Here is a 12,136-nt window from a genome sequence, read left to right on the forward strand (position 1 = left end):
ATTGAAGAGGACAACCACCAGATCCAGTGTGGTGGCCAAATTTCTTGCAGATAACACAAAAATCCTTCTTGAGAGGGAGTTGGTTGCCATGAACATCACCGTTTTGAACAGACTGCTTGCTGGCAACATTCTTGCGTAAAATGGCCGTATTGACAACAGTATCAACTAGGAGTGGGACTGGTTTTGCTTTGTGATTCTTTCACGAAACCATAAAATGTAATCCCACATGCTGTGAGAAAAGCAAGTGCTTTGGAGCCGGGAGATTTTTGAGCGGCGTGTCAAGATTTTTGTCGGGAATTCTGATTAAGGAGTCCCAAGGGCATTCGCTTTCTTGGAGGTGGTAGCTGAAATCTGTCATGTCCCCCAGGCACATCTAGAATGGTACAGGTATTAAGCATTTAGAAGACTAAGTAAGTTATTTTCTACTTCATAGATTGGTTCTGACTTAGCATTGAGAAAAATTCTTTAAATTAAGAGGGAGCATATTCCTTTGTAGAAAGTCAGAGATAAAGGTGATAGAAGTCAATGTGTGCTTAGGACACATTATCTTTTGTATAAAAATTGGAGTCTGTAAAGTTTATTAATATTCCGAGCACACCTGTTAAAGAATCTAAATCTCTATTTACTCATCCTAATTATTTCTCACGAGGAGTGAAACGAGAGTGTTTATTTTTATTAAAAGTAAAGTTATACACAATAGTTAAGTGTCAGAATGCAATTCATCCATAAGAAACAAACAAACAAAGAGAAGATCGATACCCATTTAAACCTCTCTGCTTCATCCTGTTCATCAGTCTCTCTCTCTCTCTGTCTCTTTTTACCCTCATACACCATTCTTCCAGGGTGAGTAAAACGCCAATGCATTTGGTGCAACATACAAAGCGAATTAACGCTCTGATTGCGCCTAGACTTCAAACCGGCCTTCGCTCTTTCTCCCAACAAAATAAACATGTGTTTACAGCGTCAGCTGCTGAACTCTCTCGTTCTTCCATTCAGCATACTGCCCTCTCCCTTCTCTCTGTACCCCTTTGATGGTGGTAACGGGATGGTTTGAGTGACTACGACACATCACAGGGATTCAGGAAGATTTCCCATTGCGGTGTCACACATACACATATATACAAGGTTATCATAATTTGATAAGCTATTTGCTATTTTTCTGACTAATAATCCTTAAGGCTGTTTCTTATTTTCCATTAACTGTTATTTATAGTGTCACCGTTAAAATTGATTATAAAAAGTGAGCTATTCAGAAACAAGTAGTTAAGGTGGATCGCAAATTGGAAGTCAGTAGAAGCATTACTCTATTGCCTTAACTACAGTATAATGAGACACTACCTATTATAAATATTGTATTATAAAATGGAGTGATGCTTCATGTAAAACATAAGATACTGTTTCCTTTGGTCATGTGTTCTGATATCTAAAAAATGTAAGAAATAGAATTAAAATGTTGTGTGTTTTAAAGATGATAACCACCTAGATGACGCTTGTTATTAGGTCCTACTAGATCTGTGCTCAGTATGTATAAAGTATTTTACAAATAACGATCTCATTACGAAATAGGGATACTGTTTGGCCGTGTTCCATGTTATGTTTCACATTTTGATCAAACACTAATATATATTTAAGAAAATAGTTTTCGAAGTTGAAACTTTCGCAGAAAATCATAATGCTGCGTTACCAAACTTGTACAAGTAACTACGGCTAGCGTGGCGTAGTCGCTAGCGCTTTAGTCTTCAGTGCGAGCGGTTCCATTGGTGACACTCAGTCGAAAAAGTATAAAAGCTTTTTCAGGCTAGCAATCCTGAGTGAGGTTTTTCCTCATTCACACCAGGCAAATGCCGGGATGGTACCTAACATACAGGTCCGAGGTCGTTTCCTTCCTTCCCTTTCCTCGAATAGTGGAATCAGCTAGGGCTGTCATCCCTTATACGTGAAAAGCTAACATGGCCATAGACGCAAACAGCCCAGAAATATAATTTCTAATCCTAATTCTTGTACGAGTAAATGTACTGTGGCAATTACAGTAGGGAAGTTCCTTGTTGGTTCCTTTAAAGCTTTTAGTCAATACTATAGTCCTCGAAAATCCTTAGATACAATGTCACAAATAAAAGAAATGATTGATTGGTTATGTACTTCCTTTTTCAGAGTTGGGCTATATTTGTCAGTTTAGAGTGGGTTCTGAATCACTGTTAAAGACTTTACAGAAATTCGATGAGACTTCCTGCGTCAAAAGTACAGGTTCTATCCACTAAATTAGGAAGAAGTACTTTAGTGTTTATCGGTTTGGTACAAGTACTTGAAATGCGGTTTCTATTTGACAAAAGCGCATGTGGTTCGGGCCCAACGTTTATTTGTAGATTCATGTGCCATATAACACCAGTAATTAAAAAGATACATTTAACCCCAATAAATCAAACCAAGTACCAAGGAAGGTACCGGTGTTACTAATTCACTCAATATGTTATTGCCCAACAAGGTAATTTGTTCAAAACAGAGTGCCAAAGAGAGAAGAATTTAGTTCCATCTTTTGCATGAACGAGATCGCAGTGTCACGGTGTACGTCACGTAAAGAGGTTTGGTTTCTAACACTGTATACAACGTGATAATTTATTTTTTTAACAGTTCCATAATGTGTTTCCCATTACCCTTAATTCTCTACTCAAAAACTTGTTGCTATGTCAATTAATTTGAATTATATTAAATATTTGGTAGTGGCATGATTTTCTCCCAGTTAATGTTGATACAGGAAATGATAGTAGATTTCTAGCATTTCCAGATTTAGTAGAGAAGTTAGAGTGAAGACAGAATATATTTTTCGGAAAGTTTATTAGATTACAGAAAACCGTTTCACGGTGTCTATTACCGTTTTCATTCTATAGCGATCAACGTTAAACCTGAAAATGATTGATTCCTTTTTGAACAGAGAATTAATAGAGAAAAATTTTCGGACCTAATCTTACAACACTTAATCGATTCTAAAGAAGGAAAAAAAGGCTTCTTATCTCTTATCGTTTTTATTTATGTGGATAAATATTGAAACTGTAACTTGTAGCCTGTTCTATAAGTTTCGGTTTTAGTAGAAAGTTAAAGGATGAGTATTAACTGTATTCTTGGGACACTTAATTGATTGCAGAAAACCGCTTATCGGTATCTATTCCCGTTTTTATTCTAAGGCAATCAACGTTAAAACTGAAAGTGGTTGATTTCTGTCATTTCCTTTTTTAAATAGAGGGTTAAAGGGAGAAGATGGTATCTAATCTTAGAATACTAAATCAATTCTAAAGAAAAAAAAACTTTTTTATTATCTCTCTTTAACCCTCTCTTTAGCATTTTTGCTTTATGTAGATAAACACTGAAACTGGAAATTGTAGTGTATTTCCATAACTTTTTGTTTCAGTAGAAAGTTAAGGATGGATATTAACTGCATTCTTGGGACGCTTAATAGATCACAGGAAACCGCTTCTCGAAACCTTTTTGCTCTCTAGTGATCAATGTTATAACTAGAAATTATTGATTTTTATCATTTCCACTAGATGGATAATTTCCATCAACGCACTCGAATCTAAACTTTTCTTCTTCTAAACCCTGGCCAAAATTGATGGTGATACACTAAGTAGTTCTTGAGACTTATTTTGTTTTCCGGATGGACAGACACACAGAGTTTTGGTAAACCAAACTCTTTAAAATCCTAACCTTGATGTACACGAATCATCGCTGTCACCGGGAAGTAATGCTTTACTTTCGCACTGCTATGGTTCAATGATTCACTCTTTAAATAGTACTATTGTGGGCATGATTCACTTTTTAAATAGTACCTTTATGTGCGGTTTAATGATTCACTAATTAAATAGTACTATAGTGCACGGCAATTAAACTGACATTTTACCCTAAGAGCTGCTTTCTTGTCAACCAATTCGTTTATAGCAACGTTGAAAAAAACTGTGATGTGGAAATTTGCTTCGTTAGACATTCCATTTGTTCTTAGTGATACAGGCAACTTGTCACCATGTCGCAATATACGCTTGCTCAAAGTCAATCTCTCTCCTTAGATTTGGCAATAGCTCGTTGTGTTGTCATTGGTTCACGCCAAAACGTCAAGCAACGTCAAACAAAATGTAGTTCTTAAGTTGTAAATAATATTCTTTCAGCAATCATTGGTTCACCTTGCTTTAGCTGACGTGAATATCATTTCATATCATTTTCCTTTTAATTTTGTTTTTTTTGTAACCAACGAAAAGTTTCTCAAAGCTTAATGTTTTGTTCATTAACTTCTTTTTTCATTTTCAACCACAGATGGCAGCACTTTCTAGGTATTTTTTCCTACTGCTGATGTGTTCCCTCATTTTCCCCCTACCACCAGTTCTTCTCTCTATACAACCCATCCCATCCCATCCACTTATTCTCTTCTCCTTTTGGCTGCTTCTATTATTCTTGTTTTCTCATCTCCATCATTTTCTGTCCGTTTTCTCACATCTCTGCGTGTTTTATCTTCTCGCAAACGTGGTTCTCTTCTTTTCTGCTGCTTGGATTAGCTCAAATCAAGGGTGAGAGCGAAAGGGGAAGAGGATAGGGTTGGTTGGCGGTTCTCCCTCTCCTCTTCGTCCTCCCAACCTCAAACCACCCTCACCAGCCTCTAGGTCGTTATTTCAGCATTAGCTGGACCAGATTGCTTTCAATACGAACTTCATTTCAGACCACAAAGGGACCGTGTGCAAATCGGCTGTCACGGCGAGTCAATTATGATTTTATCAGTGAAATAGATGGTACTTATTTCCAAGCCTATGAAAGCGATCCGCTTTCTGGCTTTTCGCAAGAAAATGGTTACACGCCATAATGGACCTTATTGATCCGAAGACCCTTTCGAGGTTTTGGGCTTTAATATTCTTCGATAACACACACCAAAAGTTGAGGAAAAGAAAAAGGGAAGCTTGTATATATATATATATATATATATATATATATACGTGTATTGAGAAATATTTTTCCTCTTAAGGAGAACTGATAGTAGTGCAACATGGGTTAAATTGGTTGGTGCGGTAGTCTCTAGAATTCTTTTGATACAAAACTTCTTTTTTTAATTCTCCATGATCGTCTTCCTTATTCTTCTTATTTGGATAGAAGAAGAAGAAGAGAAACCGAGCGAAGGAAGGTGTGAAAATGCAAGAAGCTGAGAAAATCTCCCATAAGGTTCACATTCGCTTGGCAAAGATTTTCTCTTTTCGAAGTGTGAGGATGATAGCATCTTGATGGAATGCTGTTTGGTAAATGGACACGATTTGTGGTCGTTTATTGAATATTCTTTTTTTTTCGTTCCCCTACCTCGCCTTCTTCACTGTCTAAAAATGGCTATTACGATTATGAAACTTTCCATTCAGTTTGCAATGCTTTTGGGGAGCTGAGTGTGAGTTTCCTATCTTGCTCCCACTCCTTACCGTGCCTCATCTATTCTATCCCATTTAAGGTATACCCCAATTCCAGAATACACATACATCCAGAAAGAGAGAAAGAGAAAAACAGACATAACGTATTGTGTATCATCAGCACAGGATAAGAGAAATGTATGCAATATCTTTTTCATATATTTTTTCCTTGCTTTCTTCCATAGGTATCGTATTTTTTTACTTATGTAAAACAATCTAACAACTCATAGTTCCAACTCCATTGAAATCAAGACACGCATTTTCACCTATACTGTAGTCAAAGTACTACGTTATTACCTATCGTAGTTGAAACACTACATCCATTCCTACCATGGTCAAAACACTACATTCATTTCTGCAATAAGCAAAGCACTACACTGAGAAAATCCGTTATTCGGACAGCCGTATATTTTAACAAAAGAGACACTGACCAAAGCTTAAAACTTTACTTTATTTTAAGTCTTACTATAGCCGTATATTGTACAAATACACGGAATCCTCATGTTTACTACGGAAATCAGTACGGAACATGCGTTATCCACATGCTACATACTTTTCCCCCTTAGATCATGGAGTTGCAGGATGTATGGCATCTAACAGTCTTCAGTATATTACATACATACGTATGTTACACACGTCAGCTGTAGACTATGCTACTTACGTCCATATGTATGTGAGATCCTGACCGTCTATATACAGTTATTTTGTTCGTACGGAAAGTACGTTTATTCGGAACACTTATACGGAATGTACGTATAAAATATAATTTTTCAGTTATACGTTTGCTGTACATTAAGTCCAAAAACTACAGGATTTACACACATAACTTTAGGTTTTGCGTACACCACATACTTCTTTCTCAGTATACATCAATTCCTGTTATAGCCAAAATACTATATCTGCTTTTTACCATAGCCAAAATGCACGGAATCCTCATGTTTACATCCATTTCTACTATAGTCAAAACACTAGACCAATTCCTACAATAACCAAAGCATAATCATTCCTGCCGTAAGTAGACCACACGAACAAATCCTGATCTAAACAATCAATGAAATCCTCACTTAATTAATCAAATTATATTGCTTAAGTAGCAAAAGCCCACCACTGGTTCCATCCAGTGTTAATCCAATCTACTTAGAGTTAGTATACCCATAGCTCTCAGACGTTGCTTTTTATTATAATCCTGACTACCCAAAGGTTTAATTCACCTTTCTCCTCCTCGCCTCATCTTAAGTAATCTCCATTAGCCTTAATTAATATTCTATAAGCCGCTATTTGTAACACATGTTGTAGAGTTTCATAACCGTCTCCATTTTCTAGTTTATTCATTCATTCTTGCTTCTAATATTTTCCTCTGCGTCCTTTGTTTGTGTCAGTTAGTTCTCGTATCGTTCAATTTTTGCATCCATACACTACACTCTATTCATCCTTACAGTAATTAAATTATTTACTTCCTCTTAATAGTCAAAACCATCGGACTCACACTTACCCTATTCAAAACATTCCATTCATATTTACAGTAATAAAAACACCTCATCTACTTCTTCTGTGGCATTCTGAAAAACGAAAATAGAACAGTGTACTACAGTAGAGTATAGGAGGTAGAACAGTGATGTTGAGTAGAACATTTTGATTTACAGAAGTATTTTCGTTGTAAAGATTAGCTGAATGGAGATTAGTTGTATTTGAAATATGTATAACATTTATTTGAGTAAATAGCAAAATGTCTACAATAAATGCATGTTCTATAAAAACGTGGAAAATATTTCTTTCTTTTTTTTCTTTTCTTTTTCGTTTTTTTCTTTTTTCTTTTTTTTCTTTTTTCTTTTTTTTTTTGTTATGTGACTGTTCGAGGGCAAATAAAGTCATGGTGTTCATATGAATTAGAAATGGATAGAAAATATTTATGAATGTTTTTGTAACAACCATCAGAATGCAGTAAGTAAAACTGCAATAGTTTAATTCAGATTCACAACTGAGTATACCATGTGTAATATTGTCGGTATCGGTAACATTGTCGGTGTCGGTATCGGTCAAACTGGGACATAAACCTTGGTGTTATATGTCAAGAAATGACAGTATGACTACAGTAAGACCAAGATTAATAAGTTATTCCATTACAAAAACTCATTCGTGCATTTTATGTAAAGAAGAACTAAAGCAAAGTGATCCAGACGAAAAGAGATGTCAAAGTTTCGAAAGAAATACCACTAGAGGAAGCTACAGATTCATTATATTATCTCCCTCATAGATCAGTTTTCAAATAAAAATCAACGACTAAGATTAGACCATTTTTTACGCTTCATGTAAACTTCGAAATTCACATTCGTTGAACGATTGTTTAGGATAAGGTGCCAACTGATAATTTGTTGAGATTTGATGAGCATAAAATAGAGGTATTATCTGATATTAGAAAAGTATTTCCACAGGTAACTGTAAACAAACAAGGAAGATAATGTTCTTTATTTCGATCTCTATACTGAGAGAAAATTCAAAGTGTATCGGCATCGCAGAGTTTTTTTTTTTTTTTTTTTTTTGGTGTAATTCATTTATGTTAAGCGTTGTTATACAATTCCACTTAGAGAATGATTCTACAGAGTACAATGGTAGAGCTGAAAAGTTGAAATCATTTTATGTTGAAATTTGTGTTACGTTAGTGCGTGCTGAAGAACTCATCTTATTTGATAAACAAGCTAAGAAGTTATTAGGTGAAGCACAATTGGGAATATAACAGTGACTGGGAATATAACAGTGTAGATAACAACAGTAGAAACAGTTAAAATACCAGTGTTATAGGCATGTCATGGAACAAACAAATGGAAGTTATCATTAGAGACCTGAATAACTTAAAAACCTGTGACAAGAAGAAAAATATTGGCGGCAGCGTATAGTACATTTGATCTAATAGGGTTCTTGTAGTCTGTGAAATTAGAACCTAAGCTTCTGCTACCAGACAGTTACCGCATGAAAGCAGATTGGGAAGAGGAAATATGTTCTGAACTAGTAACGAAAAGTGTCAGAAGATGACGAGAACTTCAGGATTCTATTCGCACTTTCATCAGATCATGAGTTCGTTCACAGGATGATTACGAAGGAATATATTAGGATGAACCATACAGGAATACAAATTTTCTTATGCAAATTAAGAGAAAATTGCGCGGAAGGAAGAAAGTGCATAGCAAAATGTGTCCAGTGTAGGAAACAAAATGCTGAGAGAATGACCACAGTTACAACTCCTTTGCCAGATGATAGAGTGCGTGATGCTTTAGCATTTGAGATTACAGGGTCGATTTGACAGGATCACTTATATTGAATAGTGGAAGTAAAATTTAGATAGTGATATTTACTTGTGTGATGTACAGAATTGTGCATTTAAAATTAGTGTCTTCTTTGTCATCTTGTAAATTTACGTGCCACTGAGGAAATGATTGAGGGAGGGAGACCAACATTTAGTACACAGTCAGTATGGAACGAATTCTTTTGGCACTGATAATTTATTTAAGTCTATTGATTGGAAAGAAATAGAACTAAGTTGCCCAGTGTATAATATTCAGTGGAAATTCATCCCTCCGGGAGCTCCATGGTGGGAGAAACTTATATGTACTTTAAAAAATCTATTGCGAAGAAGAATGGAAAAAGTTTCCCTGAACTTTGAGGGAAACTGTCTACTGTTTTGAGTAACTGCGAATCCATAATTAATTCTCGTCCTTCGATATATATATATATATATATATATATATATATATATATATATATATATATATATATATATATATATATATATATATATATATATATATATATATATATATATATATATATATATATGACGACACAGAAAATTTTATTGCTTTGACACTTGCAATGTTAAATACAAGATGTTCAAGAGATTGGAGTGCCTGATTTAGATTGAGTCTAAGGCACGTTATTGATCAAGAGGTACAATAGATTAAATACTATTAGATCAGTTTATAAATAAGTACTTGTTCTGTTGGTGCATAAGTAATGGGAGAAAAGACATAGTAGAGAAGTGTAGCTAGAAGATATTGTGTTGGTAGCAACAGAAGGTAAGAGAACAATTAACTAGCCACTGAGGAGAGTTTTAGCAAAATGTCCGGGTTATGATAGACAGACTTGGGTGTTGAAAGTGGAAACAAATAGTTTTGATTGGACCCATTCAGAAATTATATTCTTTGGTTATACTTTCGCAGGATTAGAGTGATGAGGTTTCGTCAAAAACTGTTGAGGAGATAGCAAAATCTAGTACAGATGAAGAGTCAACGGCAGAGACGAGTAATAATGAACGAAAGGTGTTTACTAGAAGAAAATGTGATGTTAATATTTCTTTATGGTGTTTATTCTGATTGATATTCGGAATCAAAATGTGGGAGGATGTGGGATTGTGAGAAGAACAAAGACAGAACAGTGTATAAAGAAGAAGAAAAGTGTACCATAGTAGAGTGTAAAAGGTGGGACAATGACACTGAACAGAACATTTTGATCTATAGAAAAAAAATTTCGGCGTAGAGGCTAGTTGAATGAATTTTAGTTGTGTTCTATTGTAGCAACCATCAGAACATAGTCAGAAATTGCAGTAGATTAGTTAAGCTTTGCAACTAAATATATAGCGCCCGTAACACCTACCATAATCAAAGCATCCCATTCTTTCTTTCTCATAGCTATGTTAAGCCAATTACCCCTGCCGTAGTCAAAACAAGTTTCTTACTGCTACAAGCCCCAAGTACTGATGAGATACAGCTAAGATAAAAATTGTAGAATGTATATTTACATAATACCTGTATATCATATACGAAAAAAAAAAGAAGTGGGTGCTGCAAAAAGTATTATGAGATGGTGTTTTCTGCTAGTTTCCAAAACAAGCGTCGATATAACAGACAACACAACTTCTGATAACATTATGCTATAACGAGAAGGGTGCCAGAACAACGTCACGAAATTATCTTTTTTTTTCCGTTGATATTTCTCTCATAAATAGAAAAAGTTAGCTTTAGAATTAAAAGATGATGAAAAAAGAAAGTAGAAAGTGCCAAGTCGCCATTTCACACACTCACACTCACTCCTGTAATATATATATATATATGAACTATGAAGAACATAGGAATGAAAAAAGAGAGAAATGAGAACTAACTAGTTACCAAACAACCACCAGCTAGGCAGAAAAGGGGTTGCGAAAAGAGAAGAGGGTGGACTACCAAGCCAACATGATGAGATGATTATGTTCGAAATAAAAACACTTTTGCGGCCTTGTACTGTACATACTGTCTGCTGATATGATAAGTTTCGTAGACTGTCCTTGTTTGTGTTTCTGTCATTTTTTTTAAACCCCTTTACCTTTTTTTCTTTTTAATTTTCCAAACTGATGTGCTGCTGGATGCAAAAATTTTAATTAAATAAAATTAATTTCTCTGATGAAAACTGTTTGCTTGTGCTTGTCCTCCCCCCTCTCTTCCTCCCGATTCTAAGCAGCGACCAACCACCTTTCTGTGTTTTTCTGGAATGAAATGGGACTCATTTAAGTGTTCGTAATCAGAATTTTTTTTAAGTGAAGGAAATAAAAAAAAAAAAAGAATGACAGTTTGAAATTAGAAAATCTGTTGAACAATTGTATAAAAAAATTGACAGGCCATGAATGCCGAGTTTCAATAACGAATACACATGTTCTCATAGAAATATAAGAACTGTGCAATCTGGAAAGTTTCATAATAATTACAACCATGCACACACACACACACAAACACAGCAAGAGAGAGAGAGAGAAATACATACAATTTCATATACATACAGACTGTACATACACATATGAGTATATGTGTTACAATAATTTTTATTTGTATTCTTTTAGACAATCTAATAACAACTTGTGTGTTACGTTTCAAACGAATGCAATAAAATTGTTAACGTTCTGCATTTTTGGAATTTAGGCCGCCTATTATAGTCATACCAAAAAAAAAAAAAAAATAGTTCACAAAACCTCATGAACTAAGAAAATGTATTGATTGAATGCCACCTGGAGTACACATAACCTACATATAATTTTACTAAATAGTCTGAAGTATTCATTTTAGTATGAGGAGTTGAAATAATATACTTTTAATAAACAATGTACATCTATGTTGATACAGTGGTGCTCTCCGTTCCAAATTTATTATTCTTCCCTAAAAGTAAATATAATAGAGGATACCGAAGTTGGTTGTGATAAAACAAGACCATTTGCTTTCTAAACTATATTTTATTCAAATTCAAAACTTCTTGTTGTTCTGAAAAATACTATAGTGTTATAATTAGGATTTAATTTTGTCATTTTCAATAAAAAATAAGTCCCCATCACAAATCTCATGAGAACAAGATGCGGCCTAAAACCCAAAACTTACATGTGAGTACTATTGTATTTATATACATACAAGTTGTGCCCAGAAAGAAATCGAACTGTTTTTTATTAAGAATAACGAACCCCTTTTAAAATGTTGCCATAGTATCAAAACATTGGAAAGAGCTATAATTAAGTTCATCATTTGTTTCTGTTCAAACTAGTTTCATGTAATTTGGATCTGAGTACGCCTGCAACAGATGCAGGTAATGTGACGTCGTTGTATGCAATACATCCATCGAAATAGAAAGCGTTCCAATATTAAGTTTTGTTACAAATTAGATGAGACTTTTACCGAAACTTGTTGAAGATACAAACA

The 12,136-nt window shown here is 34.7% G+C and overlaps 1 protein-coding gene across 6 annotated transcripts in view; it reads right to left on the minus strand.

The window, feature by feature from the left end:
• The window catches only part of LOC145680637 (LIM domain only protein 3-like), a 435,720-nt gene that overhangs the window by 139,256 nt on the left and 284,328 nt on the right, over positions 1–12,136 (minus strand). The window contains exon 4 of one of the 6 annotated variants that reach the window (XM_081751334.1): positions 6,919–6,985. The exons of the other annotated variants lie outside the window; for them this stretch is intronic. The gene's annotated coding sequence lies outside the window, so the exon portion shown is untranslated. The remainder of the gene's footprint in view (positions 1–6,918; positions 6,986–12,136) is intronic. 6 annotated transcript variants of the gene reach the window in all.

The sequence above is a fragment of the Thermobia domestica genome, chromosome 3 (assembly GCF_964235325.1).
Source record: "Thermobia domestica chromosome 3, izTheDome1.hap1.1, whole genome shotgun sequence".
NCBI lineage: Eukaryota > Metazoa > Arthropoda > Insecta > Zygentoma > Lepismatidae > Thermobia > Thermobia domestica.